General features: G+C 35.1%; 1 long non-coding RNA gene across 2 annotated transcripts in view; it reads right to left on the reverse strand.

The window, feature by feature from the left end:
* LOC103788791 (uncharacterized) overlaps positions 1 to 19,707 on the reverse strand; it is a 75,446-nt gene that overhangs the window by 50,091 nt on the left and 5,648 nt on the right. Inside the window, exons 2-4 of one of the 2 annotated variants that reach the window (XR_004736127.3) lie at positions 7,312 to 7,388; positions 6,088 to 6,206; positions 5,645 to 5,776 (exon numbers count right to left, since the gene is read on the reverse strand). This is a non-coding gene — a long non-coding RNA (uncharacterized LOC103788791). The remainder of the gene's footprint in view (positions 1 to 5,644; positions 5,777 to 6,087; positions 6,207 to 7,311; positions 7,389 to 19,707) is intronic. The other variant, XR_614809.5, reaches the window with a different exon arrangement.

Raw genomic sequence — 19,707 nt, forward strand, 5'->3', positions numbered from 1 at the left:
GTTAGTGGAAGAGTAAATTGAAGCAACTTCATTAAAGGAGAATTTGGCAATAACTGTAAAAATCAAAATGCTCGGAGGCAACAATCCACTTTAGGAATGTCTCCAATAAATATCTTCATCCATCTGTATGAATGCTCACTACAGTGTTATCCTTAGTAAGAAAATGTTTTTCAACTGAAAATAAGGTTCTTTCATAGTATATTTTTTCAATAAAGTATGTACATTTATTTAAAAATTAATAAAAGCATAAATTTTAAATGTTCTCACCACAAAAGAAATAATGTTTGTGAGGTGATGGATATGTTAATTAACTTGATTTAATCATTCCACAATGTGTGTGTATGTGTGTATATATAAACATTACTTTGTACATCATAAGTATATACTATTTGTATTTGCAAACACAAATAAAATCTTCAAATATATAATCAGAAACTAAAAATAAATATTTTTCTTAATAAAAAATAGATAAAAAATAAAGTATGTACATCCATGCAATAGAATACTATGTGACCAAACATAGTTTTTAAAAAGAATGTGGTAGACATGTATGTGCTATCTTGGAATAGTAGCCAAAACACACTTTACATGAAAATAGCCAGATACATCTGAGGCTTTGGAAAGGATGTAAATTAAAGTATATAAATACAAATATATGTTTTATTGCAAATATAAAATGTATGGATTGATGCATGAGAAAATGCTAGCTGTTGTGGCCTTTGGGAGAGAAGTTTAGACACCTAAGGTAGAGGGTCTTAACTTTCAGTTTTGTACTCTCTTGTGTTTAAAGTTATATTACATCCTTTATCTCTTTTATCAACAGCAAATAAATGAACGAGTGAAGAAAGCATATGTACAATCATACTTACATATATGCACACAGGAGAGTGTATTTAACTCTAAATTCTGACCCTTTCTACCGGTTCCAAAGTAAAAGTTTTGGGGGAGAAGACAATTGATTTTTTTAAAGTAGTCTGAATTCTGCAATTTCCTAACATAACTATGAGAATAGAAACAAAAGACGTGCCTCAGGTTGATACTAATAAGCTGAACTTGAACTAGGCCATGCCCTGAGGCTAACTGCTTGGCTGTAACCTAGTCGGACTAAGAATTGTGACTGAGTGATTGAGGACTACAGTACCTAATTCAAAACACCTGGGAGAATGAACGGTCACTCTGGCAGGGAAACACATCAAGCTTACACTCCATCTGCCTAGCCAGGCAGAGCAGGATATGTACAAGGACTAGACAATTTAGAAAGGTTCAAAAAAGTAGGAAACTCATTCCCAACTGATCTCACTGTGGAATACTATGAAGTTATTGGAGACAGACCTCCTTTTCCCAGGGAAGTAAAACATATGTTGGTACACACATACACATACACACTCTCTTTCTCTCTCTCTCTCTCTCTGCTTTGTCCTTTCTTGCAGTCCTTGTAGGAATAGAAGACACCTGCAAAACTCAGAGAAAATTTAGAAATGACCAAATGTGTTGTCAGGGCCAGCTTTACAAATAGAAGAGATACATCTTTAAACAACAAATGATTAAGAAGCTTTTAATATTTATATATTTATATATATGTAATGTGCTGAATATATATAGTTGAAATATTAAGCATGTTGAATATATTCAAATGTGTTATATATTTAAATATAATGTATTTAAATAAACATTATAAAATATAAGTAAGTATATAATATTTTTAATATATTAAATATGTTGAATGTATATATATATATGCATTTGAATTCTGTTCACTAGGGTACATTAAATACAAAATCAGGAGTATAAAATTAAATTCTCTCCACTAAGGCACATTTAATACAAAATCAGGAGTATAAACTGTAAAAACCTTTGGTCCTAAAGTGTTAAAAAACTGAGGTAGAGGTTGGACTTAGAATGACAGGCCACATTGCAATAATAAGGTGCAGAAAACAGACATGAACTCCAAGAGGAAAGAGATTTGAAGCAAAATCTTTACTTGTTTCTAAATATTGCCCAAGGCCTGTCTTGGCCAAAAAATTTGTAGGTTCAGTATGGCTACAGAAACTTGTATCAATAACTAGAAAAAAAAATCCTTTACATTGTAATATCTTTTTTCAATTAAATATATATATATACACACATGTGTGTATTTTTCCAAATATATTTAAGGATCATGAAAACTAAAAAGCATTAAAAAATGATATTAAATAGGAAAAATAAAAATAATTATATGCCATATGAAGGTGTAAGCAACCGGTACTCTCCTACAGTTTTGGTGAAAAATTAAAATGGCACATTTTTGTAGTTTTCACAAAATTAAACCTATACTTAATATATCAACCAACAATTCAACACTAAAATATCTAGCTGCCCTCAATGACAATAGATACCCAACAAAGACTGGTATCAAAATGTCTGTAGCACATTTATTCCCAACACCTTAAAACTGGAAACAATCCTAATAGCCATCAACAAGTGTAGGAAGAAACAAATTGCATGTTCACACTACTGAATACTACACAGCAATAAAAAGGAATAAAATACTGATATAAACAACAACATCATGTGCAGCAAATGAAGCCATATGCAAAAGAATACATACTATATGTTTGCACTGATATGAAACTCCAGAAAAGGCAAAGCTAGTTTAGTGACACGAAGCATATCAGGGTTGCCTGGATCCAGGGCTTCAGAGAATTGATTGAGATAGAGTGACAAAATGTTTTTATATATCTTGATTGTAGAGGTTGTTACATATGTATACAAATTTGTCAAAACTTTTTGAAACTTTTGCAAATGTGCACTTAAATAGGTGCATTTTATTGTATATATATTATACTTCAATAATACTTAATTTTTAAAACAAAATATGGCAATGCTAATATTTTAAACTGTGCAGAAATTATCTAATTTTATAGTTAAGCAGCAATTGGGAAGGAAAATGGATTAATAAAAACAGTTTGATTTACTGTGTAGAATCCATAACATTAAACTGATGGAATTTTGGCTAAAACTTCTATAATTTATTGAGACCCCTATTAATGTTGCTCATATTTTAAATCCTTACTATATATAAAATTATAACACATATGTACTTATGGCCAGCAAGTACATAAAAATGAAACTTAGTTTTCCTATGTAGATTTAAAGTCAACAAATATTTGGGGAGTCTACCATATTCAAACTATATTGACACATTGATACACTGATATAAAAGATTGAGATTCTGGTCTCAAGACACTTCCAATTTAGTATGAGAGGTATATGTTCATCAAGAATACATCTAATAATTTAGTTTGATTTGAAATGGATAAAGTGTAGTTATTATTAAGCCAAATATAGCATACACTTTTAGAAAATTTTGACATTGGACCTGTGTGAAGATTGAATAAGGTGGGGGAAGGAAGTACAAGTGGAGATTTACCAACATATACAGCAAAGAGAAAAACAATGTAAGACTCAATAAAAGAGAAAATATTAATATAATTTATTGAATAGTAACATTTCTAGAAAAGAAAAATATAAATAAAACACAGAAGGAAATCAAAGAGCAGTAGAAAAGTAAGATTTTTTACTCAGGGTCCCCAAATAGAAAAAATATAAACTAATAAAACAGGCTTATTTAAAGAAGCAATTATTTGTGTTATCAAATTATATATACAAAGATTATATAATGTACAGTCATAAATATAAATAAATTAATTAATCCAAAAGTTAATCCAAAAATCCAAGAAACTCTAACAAAATAAAATTATTTTGAGTCCTTAAAAAAGTTATCTAAGTTTAACAAAGAGGGAAACAACAGACACTGGGCTCTACTTGAGGGTGGGGAATGGGAGGAGGGCGAGGAGCAGAAAAGGTACCTACTGGGTACTGGGCTTAATACCTGGATGATGAAAAAATATGTACAACAAACCCCTGTCACACTTGTTTATCTATGTAACAAACCTTCACATGTACTCCCAAACCTAAAATAAAAGTTAAGAAAAAGTTTTCCAAGTTTAAAGACCAAGTTTATTTTCTCTGATTATTTGCAACTCAATTTCTCAAAAGACATAGTTACCAGAATACATGTACCTGACCAAAAATGTCTAAGTAACAATAGATAACAGAAATCTTCATAGAACTGGAATCTGGGAAGAATCTTCCAAGTATATAACACACCAATAATATAAAGTCACCAAAAATCATCCAGGAGAAAACCAATGAGCAAATCAAGATTTGACAAGATAGATGCAATTGAAGGACTAGAAAAAATAAAATTATTTGTCCTTGCTAGTCACAAATATTATATGGCATTCCCCTAAGCAGCAACAAAGATTTAACAACTTCTAAAAAGTTCTCAAGAAATACTAATGAAGTGCCTCTGTACTAAAATTGGGGGAAAAAAGCACAGGCTCATGGTGGACAGCGAAGAAAGGAAAAAGGCTAAAAGGAAGTCAAGGTGTTGGGAAAAATAAGGACAGTTTGAAGTACAGTGTGTTAAAATGTAAATGTTTGATGGTAGATTGTTACAAAGAAAATACTGATTTAAAGGGCATAAGAAACTATGGCTGAAGTGATATGAAATATGGGATTTTTCTCAAAATAATATAGAAACGGGGAGTAAGGTAAGAGTACGAAAGAAACGTGAGTTGCCATTTGTCGATACTTGTTGAAGCTGGGTAACTATTAATACATGGGGGTTTTTTATCTTTTTTATTCACTGTTTTATTTTTTGAGACATGGTCTTGCTCTGTCACTCGGGCTGGAGGTGCAGTAGTGTGATCATAGCTCACTGCAGCCTTGACCTCCTGTGCTCCAGCAATCCTCTCACTTCAGCCTCCTGAGACTGAAGAAGTCTGCAGGCATGTGCCACCATCCCCAGCTAATTTTTTGTATTTATTTTAGAGATGAGGGGGGTCACACTTTATTGCCCAGGCTGGTCTTGAACTCCTGAGCTCAAACAATCCTCCTGCCTTGGCATCCCAAAGTTCTACAATTATAGAGTTGTTTTTATATATTTAAAATGCTCCATGACAGCTTTTTTAAATGGAACAAATAAGAAAGTAAGTAATAAATGAGGAAGTGGGGGAAAAGGAACAATTTAAGATATCTGTATAATTGACTGTCCATACTGGAACAGGTTGGGAATGAAAGGGAGCAGGATTGATAGTTCTAACTCCTATCAGCCTAAGCCAGGGCTGTCTTCAGCAGTCCAGGATATATGGTCACTCTACTTTTAACCATCAGGTTTCAAACATCAGGCTACTGGGATTTAACATTTTAACAAAACAGAAAATGGACAGAACAACTTGGAATTGACAACATTTAGATTATTAGCAGCCAGTTGCTTTTTAAGTCTTTGCGAAAAACTAGTTTCAAATGATTGTCACGATCATTGATTTTTCTGGGCTATATAAGTAGAAAACTGCTTACCAGGGATTGAATCTAGCCTGCAGAGCATGTGTGTTTTGGCCTGCAATGCACTGGGCTAGAGAGGGCTTAAAAAACAAACAAACAACAACAACAAATCTTTGAGTTAGTTGACAACATTTCTATGTCATATTAAAATCTTCCCTTTAAAAAACTGAGGAGTGTCAGTGCTAGGCAGGTATTATCATGTGTCAACAACCAACTGCAGCAGCGCTTCCTCTCCCGAGTTTTCCCCACTTCTTACCTCTCCCTCAGTATTAGTGATTTCTAATACTGAGAAGCTTTGCTTGTTTTCCTTCTTTGGCTCCTACAGGCATCTGAGATTTCAACCATCCTTCTAGGTCAAGCTTTCAGCATTGAAACAATAAAAGTGAGGCTGGAGGAAGAAGTTGTTATTTTATAAGCAATTTGAAATATAAATCAACAAGCCCAAAGTAATAATCTGGGCATTTTTTAAGATTCATAGGGTATATTACACTACAATTGTTTAAATATGCTCAACAGAAGAAGCTAATTCTATTTAGAAAATTTATCTTTGTCTACATTTCAAATTATTTCATAATTCCCAAGGATAATTAGCCTGAGTTTATATGAGTTCAGAACTCTCTTACTAAAAATGACAATAGCCAATCTACAGCCCATTGGCAACATACAGTTAGAGACCCCAGTCCAATAACTGCTGCTCACCTGCTTTTTTCAATAAGCTCAGAACGTCAATGAGTGTGCAACTGTTGGCAAATTTTCATTAATTACAAGGCTCATCAGCAGCTGTGCAATGTGGGAGGTTAGGGAGAGACTGCTCCATTCTGAAGAAAGAGTTCAGAAATAAATGGGGTTTCCAATGACAAAGCATTCCAAAATAAGATAAGTTGTTTTGACAGTAAAGAGAATAGCATAGAAGAACAAGGGTGCTCATCATGGACAACGTGATGTTCAAACAACTTTAAAAAAAAGGGGGTTTCAGCTGGGCATAGTGACTCATACCTATAATCCCAGCACTTTGCAAGACTGAGGTGGGTGGAACACTTGAGGTCAGGAGTTTGAGAACAAGGTAGCCTGCCAGGTCGGTCCTGCAGACCGTAGCTGAGCAATGGATAAAAGGAGTACTCAGACACAGGTATACAGTGTAACAGTGGCTAGGGGACTGCCAGCTCTAATGGCCGAAGAGAACAGCATTAGAGAGCAGCCTCAAACAGCTGGAGTTGCTTGCTTTTATTCAGTACAGACATAATGCCAAAAGTTTCTCCCACCACTCTGACCAATTTCCTACACTGGCCAACATGGCAAACCCCAGGTCTACTTAATATACAAAAATTAGCTGGAACTGGTGGTGTACACCTGTAGTCTCAGCTACTTGGGAGACTGAGGCAGGAAAATTGCTTGAACCAGGGAGGCAGAAGTTGCAGTGAGCTGAGTTCACACCACTGCACTCCAGCCTGGGCCATAGAGCAAGGCTCCATCTAAAAAAATTAAAAGTTTACATTTAAAAAAAAAAAAAAAAGGCTTTCAGTCTCTAGCTTAGGCCAGGCATGGTGGCTCATACCTGTAATCCCAGCACTTTGGGAGACTAAGGTAGGAATATTGCTTGAAGCCAAGAGTTCAAGACCAGCCTGGGCAACACAGTGAGACCTCATCTCTAAAAACATTTTTTTTTAACTTAAAAAATTAGTAAGGTGTAGTGATACAAACCTTTAGTCCCACCTACTTGGGAGGCTGAGGTGAGAGGATTAGTTGGCCCTATGAAGTCCGCGCTACAGTAAGCTATGACTGCACTACTGCAGTCCAGCCTGGATGGCAGAGCAAGACTCTGTCTCAAAACAACAGCAACAACAAAAATCTTTAGCATAAAAGGATCAAAACGGTACAGTGGGTTTCATAGCAGTGATCTAAATGTTTTAAATATATACATACATTTCTGGCAAAAGTATCTGTGACCTGAACTGATGTCTCTTGTGAGTTGAAGAAATGTTTGCTTGCTTGATGTCGGTCTTAATGCAGAGAAAAGAGGAATTAGAGAGGCCAGTTTGGAAGACTTTAGTTTTTACTGATTTCCATGATGAAATTTCCACTGCAGCCAGGCTAGTGTCCACATTTGTCTCCATGTGACCATTCAAAACGTTTAGTTTCACCCACATCTCTGGATTTCCAAACATCATTTATATTAGTATTTTAGGGTGTGGATTATTGAAATCCTTGGTACTAAAGTACATAAGCTAAAATCTACTTAGACAACCATCTTAAACACTTTGTATTTATTCACATGATTAAAAACTGTGTAAAGATTAAAAGAAATAAGTTAGAGTTATGAAGAACAGCATGAATCTCATTAAATATTTTTCAGTAACAAAATTGCATGATACCTAATGTGACTAGCTTATTCATTGTATATACTCACAATCTCAGAGTCCTATCTTACTCTTTTCTCCCTTCAAACACCCTCCGAAGAAACCTTTATCTGCATAATCATATATGGCTTATTCATGTTCATGTTCAGTCACTAATATCCATGTTACTGAATTGCAAGATCAGTTCTCTTTCTTCATCTGAATTGACCTGCCACCAATATTTGGTATGACTAATCACTCCCTTCTTCTTCAGACATTGTCTTCATTTGGCTTCCTGGACACAACTCTCTCCTGGATTTTCCTTCTCTTTACTCACTATTTTTCAGTCTTCTTTGTTAGCTCTTCCACATCTTTATGACCTCTGAGTGTTCGAGTGCCCAAGCCTCAGGCCTTAAACTTCTATCTATGTATTAATTTTAGTGGCCTCTTTTAGCCTTAAGACTTCACATGCTATCACTATGCAGATGGCTTAAAAATTCAGCTGCCTGATCAACCATTCCACATGAACGTCTGAAGGCATCACTAACCGGACATTCCCAAAACTGAGTTTCTGATTTTCCCATTATACACATCCCCCAAAACCTTCCCCTTTCACAGTCTTCCATATGCCAGTTAATGAAAACTCTATTCTTCCAATTAGTCAACGTCAAAAACATGTCAACCTTGACCTCTCTCTTTCACATCCCAAATATAACCCATAAGAAATCCCTGTGCATGCCACCTTCACAATCATTCCAGAATCTTGACTGTTTACCACTTTTTCTGCTACTTATTTGTCAAACTTCCTATGCTCTCTTCCCTGAGTCATTGACATAGACTCCTAATAGGCAGTCTCTGCTTGCCATTTGCTCCTTCAGTCTCATCTCAACACAGAAGCCATAGCAATCCACTTGAAATACAACAGATCAAGTTACGTTGCTGAAAACCTTGCAGTGTCTTCTACCTCACCAAGGATAATATCCAAAGTCCTTATACTTATTAACAAGAACCTAGATGATCAGTTCTCTCTTTCCCCCAGTTCTCCAATTCCCTTAGTCACTCTGACCTCTTCTACTCTTCCCTCCCTTGTTCATTATGTTTCAGGCTCATAGAATTCCTTGATATTGTCTGAGCATGCAGGTTGCTTGCTGTTTCCTCTGCTTATGATGCAAGTCTTGGCTCAAATATTACCTTCACATTGACCTGTTCTATGATCACCCATTTTATTTCCTGTATATCTTCATGACTTATTTTTCTGCACAATATTTACAGTTTTCTTAAGTACCATAGTGACATACAGTCACATGACACATAATGACATTTCAGTCAATAAGACCACATATATGACCGTAGTCTCATAAATTATAATGAGAGTGAGGCATCCCCATCACCTAGCGATGTCTAGACATTGTAATCTTGTAGCATAACACATTACATACATGTTTGTAGCAATGCTGATATAATCTACTGCACAGCCAGTTGTATAAAAGTATAGGTCTGCCGGGCACAGTTGCTCATGCCTACAATCTCAGCATTTTGGGAGGCTGAGGCAGGCGGATCACCTGAGGTCAGGAGTTCGAGACTAGCCTGACCAACATGGAGAAACTCCATCTCTACTAAAAATACAAAATTAGCCAGGCATAGCAGCACACATCTGTAATCCCAGCTACTGGAGAGGCTGAGACAGGAGAATCACTTGAACCCGGGAGGCAGAGGTTGCAGTGAGCCAAGATTGCACCATTACACTCCAGCCTGGGCAAGAAGAGCAAAACTCTGTCTCAAAAAAATAAAAAAGTATAGGTCTAACTCATTTTATTGCCTTTAACAGATATTTTGTTTTTTTAAAAATTGAAGGTTTGTGACAACCCTGCATAAATCACGTGCTCACTTTGTGTCTCTGACACATCTTGGTAATTCTCACAGTATTTAAAACTGTTTTATGATTATTATATCCTTTATGGTCATCTGTGACCAGAGATCTCAGATGTTACTATTGAAATTGTTTGGGTTGCCAGACACCATGCCCACAGAAGATGGCAAATAATCAGTAAGTATGACCTCTGAATGTTTGAGTAGCCAAGACTCAGGCCATAAACTTCTATCTCTGTATTAATTTTGGTGGCCTCTTTAGCCTCAAGGCCTCAAATACTATCATTATGCAGTGATAGTATTTGGCTTGTCACAAAACAACCATTCCTCTGTCACTCACCCTCTCCTTGGACCACCCTATTCCAAGAGACACAATAATATTAAAATTAGAGCAATTAATAATCCTACAGTGACTTCTAAGTGTTCAAGTGAAAGGAAGTGTCAGTCACACATCTCTCACTAAATCAAAAGCTAGAAATGATTACACTTAGTGAGGAAGGTCAAACTTAGTCAAAAGCCAGGCCAAAAGCTAAACCTCCTGTGTTAAACAGCCAAGTTGTGAGTGCAAAGGAAAAATTCTAGAAGGAAATTAAAAGTGCTGCTTCAGTGAATGCACAAATCATAAGAAAGTAAAACAGCCTTATTGCTGATCTGAAGAAAGCTTTAATGGCCTGGATAGAAGATGAAATCAGCCTCAACATTCTCTTAAGCCCAAGACTAAGCTAGATTAAGTCCCTAATTTTCCTCATGTCCGTGAAGGCTGAGAAGGGTGAGAAAGCAACAGAAGGAAAGTTTAAAGCTAACAGAGGTTGGTTTCTGAAGTTTAGGGGAGAAAGCCATCTCTATAACATAAAAGTGCAAGGTGAAGTAGCAAATGCTGATGTAGAAGCTGCAGCAAGTGATTCAAAAGATCTGGCTAAGGTAATTGCTAAGGTGACTATACTAAACAACAGATTTTTCAGTTTAGACCTAACAGCCTTCTTTTGGAAGAAGATAGCATCTAGGACTTTCACATCTAGAGAGAAGTCAATGCCTGGCTTCAAATCTTGGAGGAATAGCCTGACTCTCTTGTTAGACGCAAATGCAGACTGTAACTTTAAATTGGAGCCAATGCGAATTTGTCATTTCAAAAATCCTATGGCCCTTAAGAATTGTGCTAAATCTACTCTGCCTATGTGCCATAAATGGAAGAACAAAGACTAAAGACAGCACATCTGTTTAGAGCATAGTTTCCCAAATATTTAAAACTTACTGTTGAGACCTGCTACTCAGAAAAAAAGAAAAAATAGGTCTTTCTTTCTCCATATCAGCAGTACAGCTGTTTCAGTTGCTTATGACTTGTGTGTTTACTAGAAAAGCACTTTTAATTTCCTTCTAGAACTACATAGTACCGCTTTTTGACAAGGCAACTTGTCACTCGAGAGCTCTAATTAAAATGCACGAGATTAATATTGTTTTCACGCTTGCTAACACAGCATCCATTCTGTAGCCCATGGATCAACGAGTAAAGACATTCACATTTTGTTATTTAAAAAATGCATTTTGTAAAACTATAGCTACCAGAGATAGGGTATAGCCTATAAGTAATGGGCTGTACCATCTAGGTTTACGTAAATGCACACTATGATGTTTGTAAGACAACAACATTGCCTAATTATCCATTTTTAAGAATATATTACAATTGTTAAGCAATGTATGACTGTCCTTAATTACTTAGTTTTCTGTCTGTGCCTACCCTAAAATGTAAGCTCCATGAAGGCAAGAATTTTTGTTCATTTCATTCAGTGTTGAATCTCCAGTGCATATAATTAATATTTATTAAATAGAGAAATAAATTTATTTGATACTATATATTTCTATGAAGTACGTGTGTGTGTGTCTTCAATCCAAGTTTAGCTAAGGGAGAGTTGGGAGTAGGATAATGATAAATGGGTCATGATAGACAGTGGGTAAAGGGGACCATCAAAATACTTTATCCCTCTTTTAAGTTTTTTAATATAATATAGTCATTATTTTTATATGATGGAGTTATTATTTGTTAATAATAATATAATGCATAACATTACAGTACCAGGAGATATATCTAATTCAAGCTGCTAAAAATCTGATTATCTTTCACAAGAATTTAATTTAGAATTGGGTCATTGTGGACTAAGTCAGTCAGAAAACTGTGAGGATGGAAAGCAAATGGCCTCCTACTTCTCAGTGCCATTCACAGGTAGAAACTACATTTTGTTTTCTGTCCACATTCTTTCCTAAGCATCCTTTAACTTGAACTACTTTAAATAAAATTTTATTCCTTGAAATAGTAGATTCTTAATTTAAATACACAATACTACCTTTTCATCTATATAAACTAAGTCAACACCCCAACATTTGGAAAAAAAAAAGCGAAATACCAGAAAATGTACTCAATGCTGAATACACGCTTTTAACCAAAAGGTATGAGAAGGCCAACAGCAAGGCGGATTCTTGTCTTGCAGAGTTGTTCAAATATATATTAATTTGCACTACCCTCATTTAATAGGTTCATTCCTATTAAAACTATTCTTTATTTAACAGAAGTCCCTTAATTCTGCCATTCTATCCCATCAATTTAAATGACTATTTTCAGCCTCAATGTCCCCAATGTTTGGTGTGTGATTTGCATGTAATTTACCACTAATAATGGAGTACCTAAATTTATTAGTTGCTTCCCCTTTTTATAAATTTAAACAATTTATAAATTCCCATATGAGTTTATAAGTAAAAGAGAAATTAGTGAGGGTTACAGGTAGCCACAGAGTCACACATTATCCTCAGCCTAGTTTACTATGTCCCAATACCTACTCTGTAATATCCAAAGGGAGTATGTGATGCTAGTGTGATCTTCATATTGCCACCTCCCTATTGTACACGTTGCTTACTCAGAAAGGCATTCTCTATCCTCCTAAGCTAAAGTAATCAACCAAAAAGTGTCTATCATATTGTTCTATCTCATTTGATATTATACTTATCAGTATCCAATACTTTTCTTGTTTCTTTTTTCTTTCTTTTTTTGTCTTGTCTTTCTTTCCCATCAGAACATAAGTTCTTTGATACCTGAAACCCAAGATGCTGTTTTGTCTATCACAATTTCCCCAGCAATGTAAAATATGTTATACTTGCCATAAAATAGGCCTTCAGCAAATATTTGTGAAAAGGAATAAATGACTAGTTTAATTAACATGCCAAGCTAGGTGCCCCCCACCCCAGGGCCTTTATATTTCTCTTTCCTCAGCTAGACTCTCTTGTTCTTTTCTTGTTCTTTCCATGTCTGGCTCCTTCACATCATTTAGGTCCCAGCTCAAATGTTGCTTTCTCAGAAAGGCCACCACTGGTTACCCTAGTCTCTCCACCCTCTAAAACTCTCTCTATCCCATCACCCTGTTTTAGTTGAAGCAAAGCACTTGTGACTATCTGAAGTTACCTTTTCTGTCCTTTCAATGTTTTTGTTGTCACCCATCCCCCTACTAGAATATAAGCTCCATGAGGACTTACATTAACTTGTTTATATCTATATCTCCATAACCTAGAAGAGGTCCTGCCACATAGGAAGCATTAATAAATGCTTGTTACTGCATGTTCTCACTCCTAAGTGGGTGCTGAATAATAACACATGGACACAGGGAGAGGAACATCACACACTGGGGCTTGGAGGGGTATAAGGGAGGGATAGAAGGGAGTAGGGGAATTGGGGAGGGATAGCAGGGTGTGGGGAAATTGGGGAGGGATAACATTAGGAGAAATACTTAATGTAGATGATGGGGGAATGGATGCAGCAAACCACCGTGGCACGTGTATACCTATGTAACAAACCTGCACTTTCTGCACATGTACCCCAGAACTTAAAATATAATTAAAAAAAATTTTAAGATAAAAAATAAATGCTCATTAAACATGTGAATAAAATGTTGAATATTGCAGTTTAAAAATATGTTAACACGTGGCATCACCATTTTTTAGCATTGGGATGCAGACAACAAACTAAATTGCAATATGGGCAAGTAGTGTTTTTAACAATAAATATTTCACACATAATATAGATTAAAAGATTGTCAAACTGTTTTCAAGGTGTATTTAGAATCTTGTCTGTGTGCAAGTAGCTTATGATCAGTAGCTGTTCAACTCTGCTTACCCTCACTTAGTTTCTAAGAGAAAATATTTTCTTGTATCGATTGGAAAACGAAATTGCAAAGGAATGTCTGCTACAATTGAACCACATCTATTCAGATCTAGAAAACATGTGCTACTATCCAATGTATGTGTGTGTGCAAGCAGACACAATTCCTAGAGAAAATTTCCAATCCAAAAAATCCCTCCCATGCCTATATCCCCAAATGTAATTAAGACACACTTCTTAACAGTCTCGGATCAAAAAGAAAACAAGTCCTTTTATGAGCCACATAATCACAATTACTACCATCAAAGTCATTGGTTACTAAGTTGCCCATAGCTGACTAACTGGAATTGTCAAACATGGAGATATTCACTACTAAAATCAGTTCTGTCTTATAGCCCTGCAGTCCTCCAGGTATGTAACCATCTCCAACCAATCTGTAGGCACTTATACATCTCCCTTACACTCATCATCTTTTGGAAGTCTTCTCTGATTAACTTCATTCAGTCAATCATTTGGTCAGTCAGTCAATCAATTATTATTTTATGGAGTATCTATTAAGTAACAGGCATGTTTTGGGCACTAGAAACATATCAGTGAACAAAACAGACAAAAATCCTTATCTTCATGGAGCTTATATTCTAATTGCATTGCATTAATGTTAAAGACATAAATACAGAGATGGTGAATAGTAGATATTTGGAAAAGATGAATATAGAGCGTCATAGATAGACACATCAATAAATGGGAGTGTTCATACATAATTATTCTATATCTCCCAGGACACCCAGAATTATATAACTAAAGAATATATTTGGAATATGAATCAGGTATGTTGCTTTCCAATTGTTTTCTTGTAACATTATGTGTGTATGTGATCTTCACTATGGGTTTCCCTTGGGAGAAAATACGTTCTTCATTTTCTTGGTACTACAATCAGGGGGCAAGTTGTACAGTGCCCCCAAATAGACTATGAGTTCATTAACTGACTGTTTGTTAAACAATACATTGCGTTTATTAGATGCTTTTTAACTTTTTTAAGGCGGTTTCTCTCACAGAAGTAAAAAGTAGAACAGAGGTTACTAGAGGCTAGAAATGGTAGGGGGAAGGGAGAGATAGGGAAGGTCTTGTACAGCATACAAAATTACAGCTAGATAGGAGGAAAGAGTCATAATATTCCATACTATTGTAGAATGACTATAGTTAGTAATAATATATAGTTTCAAATAGCTAGAAGGAGGATATTGAATTTTCAAACACAAAGAATTGAAATAATGAATATGCTAAAATTACCCCAATCTGATCACTATACACTGTATGTATTGAAACATGACTATGTATCATATACAAAAATTTAGAGGCATTTTCAGGTACATTATTATTATGAATGGCATGTATATGTTCTCATTCTAATGCTAGATCAAGAAGGCTATGGATTGAAATAAGGGGCAAAGTACAAGTAGTATTTGAGACCACCAGCTTTGTTTGCTAAGAGATCAACCAGTTTTTGTTTTTTTCTGAATGTCTAACAAAATTCAGACTGTAGAAAGTGCAGACATTGGGCAATTTTAAAGCACAATATTAGGCCAGGAGTAGTGGCTCACACTTGTAATCCTAACACTTTGGGAGACTGAGGTAGGTGGGTCATTGGAGCCCAGGAGTTCAAGACCAGCCTGGGCAACATGACCAAACCCAGTCTCTATTAAAAATACAAAAAAAAAAAAGATTACCCAGGTGTGATGATGCACCTGCACTCAGCTACTAGGAAGCTGAGATGGGATGATTGCCTGAGAAGTCAAAGCTGCAGTGAGCCAAGATCACAGCACTGCACTCTAGCCTGTGAGACTGGAGTAAGAATCTATCTCAAAAAATAAATAAACAAATAAATATCACTTATTAAAATGCAGATTCCTGATCACCACCCCTAACCCAGGCATTCTGGTTTATTAGACTTAAAGTGATGCCCAGGAATACAATTTTTAACAAACACCTCTTAGGTGATTTGGATGCAAGTTCTGAGAAACACTAGTCTAGAGAAAGCTTACTTGACTGCAAAGGATGGGCAAGGAAAGGTCAGTCAATTTGATGAATCTTTTCCAAGCAGGGCATGTTCAGATATAGTTTGGTACCAAAGCTCTGTTACAACAGGCAAAACACAGTGATGAGCCATTATTTCTGAGTGCTATAAGAAGAACCACTGCTGCTGTAGATGTGTTGACCAGGATCTAGCTGCAAGGAGGAAAGAGTAACTAACTAAGATGCTTCTAAAGTCCTAGTCTCATGGTAGAGTCTAAGGCTATAGACCTTAGAAGAGATTTGGGTCTCAGGCAGAAAAAGCTGGTTACAGCAAGCTCAGGGAAGAAAACTAAGACAGTATTACACTTTGTGAGCCAGGCAAAGATTGGAAGAAAGGTAATTTTGCCACTTTGTGAGACTTGCTTGCTCTCATCTCTAATATTCCAGATTTGGTTATAAAATGTGGAATGACAATGTAAACTAAAAATAAAGGCCTACCACAAAAACCCAAGTCCGAAAAGTATCATTTAATCCCAAATTTTATAATGAATTCTAGCTGAGGTTGTGAATGTGTTTTCAAACTCCAGCAGGAATGGCACGGAAATAAAGTGTAAATGTCAGGTATGTTACGGAAGAAGAAACAATGAGGCAGGAGTTAATTCTGAACTTCAAAAGTCCACATTTCCCACCAGGAAAGTGAATTGCCCAGCATTATGCTATAGCAATAATCTCATTTTAAAATCTACAACTATCATTATTTTTGCCACATACTGAGAGAGGTTTTGTCATAATCAATGTACAAAACAACTACTAGCAGAATGTAACAACTAGATATTTTCATAGATGTCAGAACAATTAGATGGCAAACATTCAAGTAACTGCAAGTTTAAATTATTAAACAATATTTTTCTTGCAAGGTAGGTGTCAGAAATTGACATGTAATATATAAGGGGGCCTGGAAAAATATGAGTCTCTATTTTAACCAGAGAAAGTATTTTTATAGATGTGAAATTCAAGATTGAGAGAGGTTCATTGCTTTGTTGAACTACATACCTAGGTTGTCTAGGATGAGGGAAATAAACTTCTATCCTTCTAATTTTAAAGTTAAAATATTTCATTAAAATATTTTAATGAATATCAACATTTGGGGATTTTTTTCTGTCTTTTCATGTCATATTTAAAATTTTTAAGAAAAAATTTAAGCATATGCAGAAGAAGAGAAAATACTATCATGCATTCCCAAGTACCCATCACCTAGCATTGAAAAATCTTGGTTCTTCCTACATTCACTCACCCCCACCTCAGCCACAGCTATTTGAAGTAAGTTTCAGTTATCATATCATTTCATCCATAAATAGTTCAGCATAGATCTCTTAAAAATAAGTGCTTTTTTCTTAAAAAGTAGCTACAACATATGGTTTTATATAATTTAATGAAATAAAAATACATTTAAATCACAGGCATAAACATACGTATTATTCTATTGATAACTGGAAAGCTGCCCTAGGTGGTTCAAAGCTGAAATCTGGTGGTCATTAGTGACAGTTTTTCATACCATAGTTTCCTTCATTTCAGTACAAGTTCATATGATTTTTTTTTTTAAAAATCCACAAATTTTTAGTCATCATATCTTCTTACACTCAGAAACTTTTGAATGAATTATTTTTAGTCTACAGTAAGTATTGGGCCCTGGGAATTAAGAGATTTCCCACTTGAAAATTCCATTTTCATTGATTACAATGATAATCAACTGAATTATTCTCTTCCTCTAGAGAACTACAGAGCTTCTTGATTCCAGTGACTAATAAAGGCTGTGGTATCAAAAGCAACACTTTGTTAAAAGGAGTGAGAATAATAACCCAAAAGCTCAAAACAGGCAGTGTTTCAGAAAACATACTAGTTGTCTTTGAAAGCCATTTGCTTTGTAACAATCATTAACTATATATCAGTTAAATAATAAATAGCTGCATATAAATAATATGATATCTAGCATGTGTTTCAAAATAATCTTGAAGAAGAATAGTGAATGGAAGTATAAACGAAATGAGATGACCATAAGTTGATCAATTCTGAAGTTGGAAGATACAGATTTATACTATTCTCTTTATTTTTGTATATATTTAAAATTGTTCAGAATAAAATTTTTTATAAAGAGAATATGAATCACATGAAAATGACAAAATATACACAAAACAAAGTACTCAAACACTCTTTGCAAATGCTCCTGACCAAATCCACTCATCTAAACATTTAGCAAGTACTATTCAAACTGCTGTATGTTGTACCACTCTCAAATTGACCCAAAGAACAGCAACAAAGGAGTGAAAAACAGGAATTTATAGAATTTGAATGCAACCAGTTTCAAAGAACATGAATTATTCCTTGGTTTCATGGGAGTTATCAGATGTTAAAAGCAGGACATAAGATTTTCTTTAAAAATACTGCCAGAGAACAAGTCAGCCTCAGGGAAAGGAAAAATATGACTTCATATTTCAGAATAAATTGAAAATTTATAAAAAATCTGTCAGCATTCTAACACTTTTATAGTAAATACTTTAAATTGAATAAAAACGAACAACTGAACTATAGTAAAAGTAAGAAAGGCTTTTTAGTGACAAGGAAATCTGTATTTAAATCTAACAAGTAATGAAAGGGGGAGGAATACTGCACAATTCTGCAAAGTTTAGGTGTTCTGATGGGCAAGCAGTGTCCTTTTTCCAAATCTTTTTCTGGAGTTGTTAGGACTTGATCTCTGCTTGGCCTGACCCTCTTCAAAGATGAAGTGGACATCCTGAGAGAAAAATGCCCAGACCAGCCCTGGGGCCCAGCATTCACAGAGCCTAAGTCCAACTGCAGATGGGCAGGCACAAAACTGACCCCAAAAGACAGAGGCCTAGTGAGGATTCAGACAGCAAGCTCACAGCACTTTTTAAAAATTTCATATTGCCTTAGGTTCCGGAGCAAGGATAAGAAGAGAAGGAAGAAGAGTCAAGAAGGAAAAGAGAACAGGGAATGGATGAAGGAGTAGTTTGAGATATATTTTGTTCTTATTTAAAAGAGCACATAACACCCACTATCTTTTAAAGGGAACCAAAAAGTTTAAAAATTCTATTTTTATGTGTGCTTCTCTTATGGCAAATACCACATTTTACTTTGTATATAGTTTAACTGCATATGTCTCTCCTGTTGTATTCCTGGAGTGTAGAAAGTATTTGGAATTTATTTTTGAAATGCCATAGCCTATATAACAATGGTCATATTTGTCTTTAATATTTGTTGAATTGATTATTTAATAAATCAATTAATCCATTCAGGTGCAGCCAGCTGATAGGCAAGTAACAAGCCACAGCTGCAGAACCCATAGGTTGAATAATGTACTCCATATATTTCACCCTTCACAATGATCTAGCAATGAGAATATGCAGAGTTGTTATGCTTCATCTTGTTTTTATTACTTTACATAGTGGGATTTGTATAGCCTTCAGTGAATATAGCAAATAGATTCCACATCTATTTACATATGGCCAGAACATAAAGTTCTCTAGCAACTGCAAGTCCTTTAACAACTGAATTTAACATTGCTTCGGTCTTGTAGGTACCTTCTATCTCCGATTCAGAAAAATATGCGTTATCATTCATATAAACAAAATATTAGGACAGTAGTTTCTTTTCAAACTAAGAAAGGTAGGTTTTCTGTAATATCCCTTATTTAATAGAGTGCTTATTTATAAAACAAGACTCTCAGAAAAAGAAAAATCTTAACAATAAGGTTTTACAATAGGAATTGTTAGTTAACTGCATTTATATCCAACTCAGTTAAGTAGACTATCCTGATTTAAAAGTTTTTACAATTAAAATTCTATCTTTAAAAGTTTTTTTTAAAAAAATCTATAAGCAAGAGTAAGCCAAATCACTCCTTTCAAAACTGTATAAAAATTGAGGAAGCATCTTGTCCAGGGC

This window comes from Callithrix jacchus, chromosome 17 (genome assembly GCF_049354715.1).
Source record: "Callithrix jacchus isolate 240 chromosome 17, calJac240_pri, whole genome shotgun sequence".
Lineage (NCBI taxonomy): Eukaryota > Metazoa > Chordata > Mammalia > Primates > Cebidae > Callithrix > Callithrix jacchus.